The following is a 14,553-nucleotide window of genomic DNA, read 5'->3' on the forward strand; positions in this document are numbered from 1 at the left end:
CTCTAAAAACGTAAAAACGTAATTGTGTTTTGGAAAAAACGACTCCCAGATGCATTTGCTTTGGTTTTGGATCTGAATATATTTACACATTAAGACAACAACTAAAAACATCATCTGAACCTGATTTGTTCCTACAGAATTATTAATATTAGTAACATTCATTTTGAATCATTTAAATTACATTTCTCACAGCTCAGAATATTGTTTTTACCAATTTTGGCCAAAGGCTGCATCAAGCTGGCTAGCTAAATTAAGCAAGATAGCAGCAGCACAAACACATGGCTGTTTAAAAGATTATAGCACAGAACATGTAAAAAACATAGTGACACCATAGTGCCAGATAGGATGGCAGTTTATTAAATTAGAGTATATGCTACATTACTACAGAATGTTTTCATTTATCAAGAACCAGATCAGAGTCCTGAGGCCACCCATACGATGTTTTCATTAATGAAAAACTAGATCAGTGCCCAAGGCAGTACAAGGAAACAGAGACAATGTATTTATGAAGTAGTCAGGAAAAGCCTCATTTGATTGATTGTTAATTAAAGTAATGTAAACAAAAACAGAATGGAGCAAATTGATGAAAACCAAGCATTCAAATGTGAGTTTTCTAATGCATTTGACACTCCTCAATGTAGCAATTCTTAGGCCCAATGTCAGTACAAGGAAATTGAGATTAAGCACTTGTGCATAGGTAGTCAGGTAAAGCATTGATTGATTGTTTCATTGATTGATTACATGAAAATGTATAACTATAAAGAAGAGTAAAACTAATCTCAAGAGTCAGGTCAATGCAAGTGATTCAATCAAGTCAGAGTCATACCGTAGTCCAAGTTCATATTTATGAGATTAAAGATAATAATATAAGATAATATGATTAAAATGTATTATGCACTGCCTGCCAAGCACACACAAACATTGATGATAAGAAGAATGAGCGGATGATATTTGGTCTAGCAAGAGAAAGAAAATGGTCAACAAATGCCTCTTAAATACAGCCTGTAATGAAAAGTGGTGTAAGATGAACTTGACCTTGGTTGCCAATTTGCTATGATCTAGTATAGTTGCAAAAATGTACTGATCCAATTGCAAAAGGCTACCACCCTTCGTATTGTGGCAACGCAAAAAAAACCCTTGAGTTATAGTACAAGAGAGATCGGTGAGAGACTGAGCTCTTCCGCTGCACCATTATGTTTTTTTCCAAAAAAGGTGGTTTTTCATACTGTACTATCCAAATGAGCATAGAGCTTGCATTGAGATTTTGTCCATGTCAACCATAGGTGTTGACCTAGCCATTGTCAACCATTAGTGGTCGACCTAGTGACTGTCCACCTAAACATTGTCTACCATTTAAACCATAATCAGCATTTACTTTCTGCCTTCTGCTAGTTAAGGGTATTGAAGCTGAATCAGTTTCTATTATATGAATTTTTTTTATTATCACTGTATAGCTTTACATTCCTGTGTTAAGTGTATATTTCGTATGTTCTTATTGTTTGCTAAAAGAAGGGTCCTCAGCACATAAATTAAAGTTGGTGCATGACAGTGTGGTTTCTTGTCTGCATGAAGGAGTGATTTCACATGCCTGCCGCTCTGTCATGGTGTGCTTTGGCTGAATCATGGGAAAACTAGATGGCCACAAAGAGTAAGCACACCTGAGTATCTGGGCATTACACACTCAGTGGGCAGTCATAGTCATGTAATCTTTAGTTTGACAGAACTACTACTCCAAATACTACTTTTATATTTAAGTGGATAGTTGGTAAAATGGTGCCATGAACCTGGGGGTTTGTTCCTCTTTTCCCCAGTTTCTGCATGGTCTTTCGGTGTGTTCTACCTGGATTCATTCAGCCTGCACCTAGGCTGCAATCAATGTGTGTGTGAAACTATGGTCTGCTCTCCCTAATTAGACACCTGAGAGACTCTAGTCCAGTTTTCTGATAGCTGTAACCCCTTAGCTCCCTGCTAGCAGTGGTTCAGCATTCTCCATTTGAACTCTCACTGAATTCCTTTGTGAGTAATTTACAACAACATTGATGCAGCATTTGATTCTCCTCTGCAATCAGATCTTTAATGTCTGGATCTGAAAGCCAGCATTCCCTGTGCATTCTTAGGAGTTAGGCTTCAGTGTTTTAGGGCCTACTAGGGCTCTCTCCACTTTAAAGCCTACATGGCGTACTGACATCACAGGGTCTGATCATCTGACCATCTGGCCATGAGCCAACCAATCCTGTGTCAGTCTGAGTCTCTCTGAATCACCTGACTGTAGTCATTAATCACCTTGGTAAAATAGAGCTACCTGGGACTCAAATGCTGTCAGTTCCTTAAGTCACACAGTTTTATACCCAACCCATATGTATTACATCTGTGTAAGAACAACCTAATTTAGGATATTTCACAGAGATCTCCTGCAAAAGGCTAACTCTCTCAGCAGACCGCAGACCCATTATGGTCAATGGGGGCTACAGTCTCACACCTAAATGCCAAACCCTGAAAAGCAAAGTTAAGTATTATTGGTTTACACCATCCTCATTTGGTGTAAATACCTTTATACTTATACTTATGGAGGCATTCACATGGAATGTGGATCTAATGATCCCTCACCCACAGGCCTCCCATCTGGCTCAAGAAAGTGACATTGCACATGTGCAGTATCAGATTATCAGTAGAAGTCTTTCACAAATATGGAAGAATACTCCAATATGCAGGGAAAGTAACTTGCAGGGACAACTGTTATTGCTAGTGCTCTCCTTGGGATTTACATTTAATACATTTAATACATAGCAGGGGTAATTATGTAATCAACTGGTGATGGTGTCACCAGTACAGGGAGTATCACCTTGATTGTTTTAAATTAGGTACAGCACTCTCAAAGGGGTTACTTAAAGGATAGGCTGCCAAACATGGGCCAATGGTGTGGACATGACCCCAAGCTAAAATGTGCCAGCCAGCCCCTCCCGGTATAGGAAAGGGAATTGTGCAGGTTAAATGGAATCAAAATCGGATTTGGTAGCATAGACACCTGACTTTAACTATCTGTCTAAAACCAGACGCATTAATGGCAGATGTTGGAGGCAGATCTATGGCTAAAATAGCCATCATGGCTTCAGTGTTCCTCTGTGCAACAGTATGGAGGCTACCATATATACAGCAGTTCCTCTTGTCAATGATTGTTTCACAGTCAATTGTTGTGTGAAACTAGTACTGGTCATCTTGGTCCTCTTGTGAGATGAAGATTCAACCACCATAGCAGCAGCTGAGTTCATTTTGTAGGAGCCAATTATACTCTTGGCATTTATCAGACGCTCTGTCTATGCATGGAATAATTGATACAATAAGGGGAGGCTCCAGAGGGTAGGCTGCAGCACCATTAAAATTTCAAATAAGGGAGGCACAGCACCTGCCAATAACTGATATTCCAAACTGACTCACTGGCAATTGAAGTATCTCCCCTATTTGACATGGGAACAGAGCTGCCACTGGATACAACCATGCAAAATAATTCATTATCAAATTGGGCTGATTGTATCACATCATGTTCTCAGGAGTCGATGGCAATAAATTGGTCCATTTGACACAAACATCATTATCTTCCTGCATTTTTTTTTCTTTTCCAACATATTTACCATCAACACACTTATTAGTGTCAGATACACAATTATCGCCCTCATCCTCAAAGTAGTATCCTCAGTTTCGACAACTAAGCAATCACATTACTACTACAACTATTACTCATCCTCATATTTACTGTATAGTGATTTGAAACATGATGGAAGAAGGATTCTCTAAGAAGGGATGCAGTGTAAATCCCGGCGGTAGGGATCCCGGCGTTTAGAATCCCGATGCTGGAATCCCGATCGCCGAAATCCCAACACTTTCTCCCTCCGTGAGTGTCCACGAAACCGCCGGAGGGAGAATAAATTAGTGTGCCGAGCGTAGCGAGGCACCGGGCCCGCTGCGTGGCGAGCGCAGCGAGCCCGCAAGGGGGGCAATCCACGTCAACCCCTTGTCGGGATTTCGGCGATCGGGATTCCAGCGTCGGGATTCTGAACGCCGGAATCCCGACCGCCGGGATTACTGAATCCTCTAAGAATACAGTGTCAGAATGATAAATGTTAGACACAATCATAATATCTAGTTATGGCACTACCGGGCACACCTACAGAGAGACGGTGGACCTGCACACCCTCTCAGATCAGGAGGTGGTTGAGCTGCACAAACCTTCTGAACTATAAGTAGGGAAGAGATTTGAATCATTTGGCTGGCAGCAGTAATGCAAAGCGAATGTATGTACTGTGTCCTGTACTTTTTTTTGCAAATGATCCATCTGTGAGCTCATGGGGGTTGTTGATTACACTAGACCATTTCACTAGGCATTTTAACAAGTGTTGGGAGCTATACATTGCACCCACATTGAGATCAAATCACTCTACTGGATGAGCTATGTCAGGTGTTTTTTTATGCTTACCTCCGTATCCATAGTGTGGTTGCAGGTTACTCAGGGTCTTGCAATGATTCCTATATCCCAGTAAGCCCTGCAGAAGAAGACTAAGTAAGAAAATATGCCAGGGGGGCTTGCAACTTGGTACAGATGGAGCACCTTTCAGCCAGCCTGAAGATTCGCCAGATCTACTGAGATGACACAGGCTGGTGGACAGGAGCTCCATCTGACTGTGACGTGCGAGCTTCCCAGTCAGCATGGCAATGGGGAGAGGAATTCCTCGCCTGTTTCTGCTTCAGGGAGATGGGCACTGTGGATAGGGTCCGACCTGAAGCACAGCTGACTGCACACACAGGCAGTGACAGATAGCCATCGGCACACAAAGAAGTGTTGGCCTGCCAGTGACTGTGGCTCAGTAACAGTACAGCACAAAGGCTGCAGAAAGAGAGTAGGCATGAGGACAAGAAGGCACACACAGCAGCAGCCTCCTTTGGGGGCCCATTTATTATTTAAAATTTGGGTACTCTTTACCTAGAACGGCGCCCGCGATTAGAATCGTGGGCGTCGGGGGTAAAAAATCGCGGGCATCGCAGGCATCGCGGGTACATAAAAAACGGGTGCGACGCGATGCCCGCGATGCCCGCGATTTTCCCATAGGGATCAATGTTAAAAGTCAGATTGGTCGCGATTTTAGTGTTAAATGCCTCAATGCCCGCGATTTTTACATAGGAAACAATGTTAAATGGGCCACAGAGCCCTAATAGTCCCCCTGAAGTCTTAAATGGCCCCCACAATTATTAACGCCACCCCACGATCAACGTGAACCCGAAGCGTGGCGAGCGCAGCGAGCCCGCGAGGGGCGGCGGTACGCGTCCTCCGACCTTTTCATACCCCCACTATCCACGTCGGCGTGGAGTTGAGAATAGAATAGTGTGGCGAGCGCAGCGAGCCACCGAGCCCGAAGCGTGGCGAGCGCAGCGCGCCCCACGAGGGGACGCGGATACCTTCACAGTTATACGCGTCCCCTCGCGGGCTTCACAGGTGTCCGTGGCGACGCGGACACCTGTGAAGCCCGCGAGGGGACGCGTTTTCCTGTGAAGGTATCCGCGTCCCCTCGCGGGGCTCGCTGCGCTCGCCACGCTTCGGGCTCGGTGGCTCGCTGCGCTCGCCACACTATTCTATTCTCAACTCCACGCCGACGTGGATAGTGGGGGTATGAAAAGGTCGGAGGACGCGTACCGCCGCCCCTCGCGGGCTCGCTGCGCTCGCCACGCTTCGAGTTCACGTTGATCGTGGGGTGCCGTTTGTTTTACATAGGAAACAATGTTAAATGGGCCACAGAGCCCTAATAGTCCCCCTGAAGTCTTAAATGGCCCCCACAATTTTTAACGCCACCCCACGATCAACGTGAACCCGAAGCGTGGCGAGCGCAGCGAGCCCGCGAGGGGCGGCGGTACGTGTCCTCCGACCTTTTCATACCCCCACTATCCACGTCGGCGTGGAGTTGAGAATAGAATAGTGTGGCGAGCGCAGCGAGCCACCGAGCCCGAAGCGTGGCGAGCGCAGCGCGCCCCGCGAGGGGACGCGGATACCTTCACAGTTATCCGCGTCCCCTCGCGGGCTTCACAGGTGTCCGTGGCGACGCGGACACCTGTGAAGCCCGCGAGGGGACGCGTTTACCTGTGAAGGTATCCGCGTGCGCTCGCCACGCTTCGGGCTCGGTGGCTCGCTGCGCTCGCCACACTATTCTATTCTCAACTCCACGCCGACGTGGATAGTGGGGGTATGAAAAGGTCGGAGGACGCGTACCGCCGCCCCTCGCGGGCTCGCTGCGCTCGCCACGCTTCGGGTTGACGTTGATCTTGGGGTGCCGTTAAAAATTGTGGGGGCCATTTCAGACTTCAGGGGGACTATTAGGGCTCTGTGGCCCATTTAACATTGTTTCCTATGGAAAAATCGCGGCCATTGAGGCATTGAACACTAAAATCGCGTCCAATCTGACTTTTAACATTGGTCCCTATGGGAAATCGCGGCCATCGCGGGCATCGCATCGCACCCGTTTTTTAGTGCATTCGATGGTCGCGATGGTCGCGATGGGCGCCGTTCTAGGTAAAGAGTACCAAAATTTGGTTTGGAGTTTAGCTGCAAATATTATGTAGCCCCGTTATGTATCATGGAGGGACTACAGCAGGAATTTATGATACCTGTTGTGATCCCTTATGTCCTGCTTGCAGACGCATGCCCCACAGATTTCTATGGGGTATGTGATGCTGCCCGATGTACCGATATCGGGGCAGCATTGCATTGGCTACTGCAGCAACTGCCATTCTGAGATGGTATCTGGTGGAACTGCTTGCTTCAATAACTCTTTATAAGAGGTATACTGTTTCACCTTATCTGCCTTTTCTACTATAGGGTAAGGTTCTTTGGGTCGACCCAATGAATGTCAACCTGAATTGGGTCGACCCAAAGAACCTTACCCTATAGTAGATCACTGAAGGTCGACAGCTGAAATAGATTAACATGGGTAAGGTTGACAGAGTCAGAAAGTTGACACAAGCATTAGGTTGACAATGGGTAGGTCGACAGTGAAAAGGTTGACATGAGTTTTTCAAATGTCAATACAGTCAACATGGACACCATCTAAGTGTACCGCATGTCTCGCTGCACTTGGCACACTATTTAGTTCTCCCACCATGTCTTACTGGAAGGTAGGGCATGAAATACCACCTGTCGGCACATGTCGGCTCAAAAAAAAGTGAAATACTCATGTCCACCTATTCACAGTCGACCTTCCCATTGTTGACCGAATGCTTGTGTCTATCTCCCTACCCTGTCAACCTTACCCATTTTGACCCATTTCAGGTGTCATCCTAAGGCCTGTCGACCTTCAGTAGTCGACCCAATGCATGTCAACCTTAATAGATTCAGCCTAATGACTGTATCCCATCAGGAGCACAAGCCGACATGTTTAAATTCACTATGATGTAGTGTTGGGAGGTCTCATATTACTCATAGCACAGGAAAATGGGAAATTGATACATGTATTTTTATATATTGTGTTTTAACAATCAGGAATTATTTACATGTAATAGATATACCCCAGTAACTATCTAATTACAGATATCTAAGAAAGAAAAAAAAAAAGCTATCTCTTTGCACAGTTACAATCACATCCACCTACCGGAATAATATTTGTAATAACAGACCTAACACTAAGAATGAGTAGAACTAAATAAAACCTTTGCCAAACTACTTAAGTAAGATGCAGGAAGCTATGCTGAATAATTTATCATTTGAGTCATATAATGATCACCAAGCAAGTCTACTTAGAAAGGTAGTTTATCAGACTACCTTAGTGTACTAGGGCAGAAACAAAGTAGAGAACCTGTGCTTGATTGATTGCAAAATATATTAACAAGGAAAAGGATTGAGAATTACATTCGGGAGTACATTAAGATAGCTTCTTCACTCTATGTAACATTAGCAGATTTAAAATAAGAGAGTTTAGTTAGATAAGAAATTAATATTCTACAAAAACAAAATTGCTTCTGAAGCCAAGGAAAAGTTAAAGCACAATAAATCTGACAGAAAACATAGTTTTAAAAGCTCTACATGATATACAGTACATCCGAAAACTGATATAGTAACAACATGTTTCCAGCTTCTCATATGTGATAAAATCATTCACTTTTTTATGCAACCTAGTGACAAGGACAGAAATAGATGGAGTTTGAAACTCTGCAGGAAATACTCTGTCTCCTTTCTTGAAGTGTAATCAACGCCGTATATCACTTTCCACTGTGAATGCACAGGATATTATAACTTGATTTATGTAACGTGAAGTGCAACTAAATCTGATATTTCTTTTGTTTAGCTTTATAAATGCCAGTCATAAGGCAGAACAATTAAACAAAAATATTTATCAAATAAAAGAATAGAAAAAAAAGGAATGCAAGAAAAATGTACATCATTGTTGTAGATGCCTGTAAATATAAAATCACAGTCACGGAAACAGTTTGGAAATATGCAGGTAGATGTACAATAGTGGCAGAGATCATGCTGCTGTAGCTCTTCCTGCTTTGCTTCTTTACCGGGGTGAAGCAGGAGCGCTGAGTTGTATTATGAACTTGGCTGCCAGAGAGAGGGAATGAAACTCGCCCTTCCAGTGATCGCTGCCAGACCCCCACATCACAACAGCCTAGCGCAGTGGACTTACTTCAGGCATATCACAGACAAGAAGCTGTTCTATCCACAGATTAAAGTTATCCTGGAGAGGAGCTGGAACTCATTTCTCTTTGCCCCCTAATTCACCCCTACCCCTCCCCCTTTATTCAGATCAAGTGCAAGCGGAATTGTTCTTGGCACCCCTGCTAACTATAATTCTTTAACCCACTTTAACCCCTGATTCTATCTACTGGTAAAGTCCCCAAATAGTCAAGTTCACATTCTCCATTATTTCTATAGCTTTTGTATTGAACCAGAGTCAGGCATATGTAATGCACAGTATCTATACTGTTCACACCAACCGTAACTTATATGAGGTCTTATTCACACCTGATCACACGGCTGCAAAATTTGCAAACTGGATAATTATCAATAGATTGTGCACATGCATACGGCCTGTAGTACGCATGTGGAAGGCCATCCTGCAAAAAAACTTTTGCTACTTTTTATCGCTGGCCATATGCAAGTTGATTGACAGGAACCCAGGTTTTGGGGGCGGTAGCCACCCATTTCCTGGGAATATGCAACATGCCAGGTCATTTGAGGGGAAGGCGTGTTACATCAGCCCAGGCCCCGGACAGCCTGTTTCTATCACAGCCGCTGAGTATGCACACAATGGACACAGTGGAAAAATCATTTAATGGTGAGGGGCTTGCGAATGGATTTTAAGCTATCCGCCAATCCAGCAAATTTCACGAACCCTGCTTAGCAATTTGCAGACTTTCATAGGCTAGGATTTCACTCTGGTGGGGCGGCGTATAACTGACAAATTTAACAGACCAATTCAGGCTTCGTTAGTGATAGACTGCAAGAAAATCCAGTCATTCAGGACTTTGGGGTGTAAGGCACTGAAAAATGCACAGACTAGAAAGAAACCAGTGGCAATTGCCATAGGAATAGTGTGTGGGACTGTGGGCTTTGAGGCCCTACAAAAAAAAACAGAGACAGGACGCACATCAGTAGCAGTTACCAGAGAAAGAAAGTATGTAGAGCTGTTGGCTCTAAGACATTAAAAAAGCAGACAGGACACACAGCAGTGGCAGTGACCAGAGGCAGAGGGTATGGGACTGTGGGCTCTGTGTGGGACTATGGGCTCTGTGATGAACTGTTCTGTGTGTCCAAACACCATAAAAAATAAAACTGTTGGGTTTTCAAACACTATGTAAAAATGAGAATAAAGTAGGGCTGTGAGTCAAAATGGATCAGTCAATATGAATCAAGTACCAGTGCTGCGGCTGCTGACAAAAGATTAAGAAAGGGCACATGAAACCTGAACAATATTTCACAATGTTAAAGAAAACATCATGGGAACTTCTGGTGGGTGGTGCATCTAGAACACATTTTACTAAGGCTTCTCATAAAGGCACACTACACATAAAGGCACACTACACAGATGGAGCTGCTCTTGTTGGAGCGCCTCCTTGTCCACCGTCTGCCAAGAATGGGGCACACCGTACATTACGCTTGCATGCTCCATTCTCGGCAATGGGGCACGTGAGTGTGTGAGATGCTCGCGCAACCCCGTATCCGCAAGCTCCGATATGGTGATCTGGCGGACTGACATGTAGCGTCTCCATCTCTACTGTATATACCCTATTTATCTCCTAAAATACTTTTATCTGGGGGCCAGTTTGGTTATCAGGGAGCTGGTACCCTACAGCACACCTTAGAAGATTGAGGACCGTTTTGCCACCAGAGTTCGACCTAGGCTGGTGGAGGCCTGCATGACTGTCCTCATTTGGGCATGATAAATGGCATTCAGTACAAGGTGCCATTACACTCCCTGATTACCCTTTACCTGCTGGAGCCTGTTACAATGGTGACTATCTGTCTTCCCCTCATCAACTCTGTCTGGGAAGGACATGGTGTGCAGGAGACTGTGGACTCTACTGCTGATGGGAAGGAACAGGACCACACTGAAGCACCGGGGACTGCTTTGGAGAAGTCTGTTGAATACCGCAACTATGCACACAAGCAGCGGAATACACAGGAGCTCCAGGCAGCTTTCATACACTTCCAAAATTTCTGGACTATCACAAGAAAGAGAGGATCCTGAATAACTTTAAGCATCAGAGAGGCTTGACAATTGAGTAGAGGTGAATACTTATCATTCAGGACTTTTCAGTTGCAGTGGCACAGAAAAGAAAGGAATTATCTCTGATTTGTAAATACCTGGTTGACAACAATAATTGGTTTGCATTGATGTGCCCGGCAAAGCTGATAATTACTGAAAATGGGTGCACCTTCCTATTTGATAATCCTGAAGATGCACGATGCCACATCACACCGCGGAATGTCCCGGGTGGCTCCCCGTCTCGCATACATGCTGGTCTTGGATAGGGTGTGGCTGTGTGCTACCCTACCCTAATTGTGGGATGGTGAGTAGGACTTCATTGTACCGTCTCAAATTTTGACTTTATATATGTTTATGATTTTGTTATGTGTTTTGATGAATCTGCCCATTTCCAGGAAGACTCCTGGAATCTGGCATAGTTATTTATTGGATAGCAAACGTTTTGAAAAAGTATTGAAGCATATTCACTTTTATTATTATTATTATTATTATTATTATTATTCATGTACTACAGTATGTTATACTTTGCGGTGGTTCTGGGTCCTTGCCCCCTAGTCTCACTACCTGGTGTTGTCCCTGCTTGCTGGGACTGGAATGGCACCTTCTGTAATGATATTCTACAGTAGCTTTCCTTTTTTCTATTTGACAGGTTTGAGATGACCCTACCACTTCCATCTAATATAGGTACTCAGAAACAGGCCCTATGCTCTGTAAAAATTATTTAATGGAATGTACAGTGGGGATTAAATACACTTATAAAACAAAAAAGAGTGACTTCCTCTCTCAAAAAACATAAACCGAGCATTGTTTTTATAAGGAGACCCACTGGAAACAGGAGGATAATTCCACATCGTGCGATGGCTTGATTAACGAATGCTTATCTGCTTCTTTTCAATCTAAATCCCATGGAGTAGCGATACGCTTTGCCAAGAAATTATCTTATATTGTTTTAAATACTGTCTCTGATGATGGTACATACTGATCGATGTTCAAATTTATGACACAAAATATACTTTTGTTAATTTATATGCTCGTAATACTGGTCAACAAGCCTTTTTATCAGACCATATCCCAATTGTTATACAGTAGATCCAACTACTATTTAATTGTGGGAGGGGACTTTAACATGGTTTCCGATACATCTTTGGATACATATTCTTGACCCTCCATGCTATCTAGCTGTCACTGGAACCATATTTCCCTCTTACTAGCGGATCACTCCTTAGTGGATCCCTGGAGGTTTTTCAATCCTCATACTTATACTTTCCCTTCAGCGGTCCACAAATCTTTCTCTCGCATTGACTATGTATTGCTCTCCACATCCTTTCTTTGCATACAGAAGTGGCTTCTTTAGGAGACATAGCGGCCTCTAACCATGCCACAGTCTTTGTGACATTCAAGGCTTGTTCAGTGGGAACACATACTTGTGGTGGTACCGTTCATATTTATATTCTGACAAGTTTAAAAAATTCCTCAAATTCTAATTTGTGGAATAAAACACTGATGATAACCTAGAGCACTGGGATACTCCTGTTTTGTTTTGGGAAACATCTAAAGCTGTGATGAAGGGCCATGTCATGTCCTACATTGCAAAAAGTAATAAAGAGCTTTCCTCCCAATATAAGGACTTTTAACGATCTATGCAGAATGAATCAGCGACTTATATCTCAAATCTCCTTGATGACATACACAAAGCCTACACTGTTTTCCGCCAGTAAACAGTAAACAGTTTATTGATGACACAAGCACTACTTTGTAATTTACAAAGCTACTATTCTTCGGATTTGTATTTTCCAAAGGTGAAGTGATTCGTATTTGGTTTCCAAGTTTCTCGGCAGACAAATTTGGATGAGCCTGAAGCATCGCACAAATCAGTCAGTTAGGTGCAATGCTTCTTTGTGCAAAAATAAACAAATTATTTTAACAATGGTCCTGGTTGCAGAAGTACAGAGGGAAATATCAAATGGGCTGGATTCTATCGATGGTGTATTAATTTGTACAGCTGAATTCGGCTGAAGTTGCATTGATAAAAATGGCAATTTAGACAAATTCGGCTGATTGTAAATTAGCTGAGAACTGAGTCCCGGCCAAATTTAACATCAAATGGGTACATTCGCACCCATTCGATCTTAGTAAATTTTGTGTGGTTTTGCTAAAACCAAAGCCAAAACACAATTATTAATAACTATAGCAGTAGAGTATTATTTATTGTTGGTCATGGCAGATTTCTTATACATTTGCACTACATCACCAACTACATAGATGACTTAACTGGGTTGATAAACCAAAGTCAATCATTTGTTACAGTTTTGTTACAGTTTTGTTTTATTTTTCTTCACTTTACCACTTTCACTGCTGAGCTCAAGCTACTGGGACATGTATTAGGGGCAAATGTACTAAGTTTTGGAGAGTGAAAAACAGAGCACTGTAAACTACTTACCAAACAGTTCCTAATTGCCATTTTTCAAACACAATGCAGTGGTGCACGCAGGGGGGTTCTGAGTACCCAGAAAGCCCCCCAGGAGTCTAAGGGCCCTTGGCTGAAAGGTGAGGGTCCCCTTTTTCCATGGGTACAAGAATTTAAAAAATCGGCCCTTGGGAACCAGAGATATCTGACTTCAAAGCAGTGGTCCCCATCCAAACTTGTTAATTGCTCTTCCCAGTCAGATATTTCAGGTTCTGTCTGACTTTGAGTTTTTCTGAGGGTATATTCCAAAAGCTGGGACTCTCACCCTTTGATCGACACTAGCAGCTTGTCTTTACTTTTCCCAGAACCAGATATATCAGCCTTCCAGCAGGTGGTTACTGCTCCAGCTCTACACCTGGTATGTAGTTTTATATTCTCGTTGGCAGATTGCTCTACCAATTGGTAGGTGGGATTCTCTAGTTTTTAATTTTATTAAAATCTAAGAAATCTTTTTCCAGGAAATGGAGATATCTGCAGTCAAGCAAGCTGTCCTCCCACCAGAAAATTATGAATAATAAGCCCACTCCACTATACACACCTCCTCTGCGTATTAAACATCCTCTACCACCCTGGAAGTTATGTATCAGGGCCCCTTCATTCAGCCCAATGCCCCCTTCTCCCACCTCATCTCCCATCATCTGTGCAGTAAAGGGGTAATTAGTGGAAATGACTGATTTAGCCTCTTCATGCTTAGCGGTTGATATAATACCCCCTACCACCCGCGGAACATCAAAGCTTCCGCTCATAGCACACACTAGCCCTACCCCTGGAAGATCAGTAGGGGCCCCAATACATTGCTATTCCCAGGGGTCTACACTGCTGTTGACGCCCCTGTATGTATATATATATATATATATATATATATATATATATATATATATATATGTGTGTGTATATATATATATATATATATATATATATATATATAATTATTATTATTATTAATATACATTTCGTCTATCTATAATACTTTAACTAACCCGGCATATACTGGGTCACCTAAAGGTGCGTACACACGGGGGCGATTATAGCAAATATCGCTGGAAATATGGTCGCTGAGCGACCATATTGCCAGCGATGAGAGTTTGCACCAGCGATAAATCGCTGGGTGCGCGCTCCCGTTTTCAGCCCCTGAATGGTCGCTGGTCGGAGGAGCATGCTCCTCCGACCAGCGACTTCCACTGCCTCTTCTCCCAGCAGTGTGATTTTCATCTGCGATCTCTGGTCGCAGATGAAAACGGGACACTGAGCAAAATGATTGCTGAGCAATATATTGCTAGCAATATAATGCCAGTGATCATATTGCCCCGTGTGTACACACCTTAAGTGTCCATACCCGTG

The sequence above is a fragment of the Crinia signifera genome, chromosome 7 (genome assembly GCF_055691185.1).
Source record: "Crinia signifera chromosome 7, ASM5569118v1, whole genome shotgun sequence".
Taxonomy (NCBI): domain Eukaryota; kingdom Metazoa; phylum Chordata; class Amphibia; order Anura; family Myobatrachidae; genus Crinia; species Crinia signifera.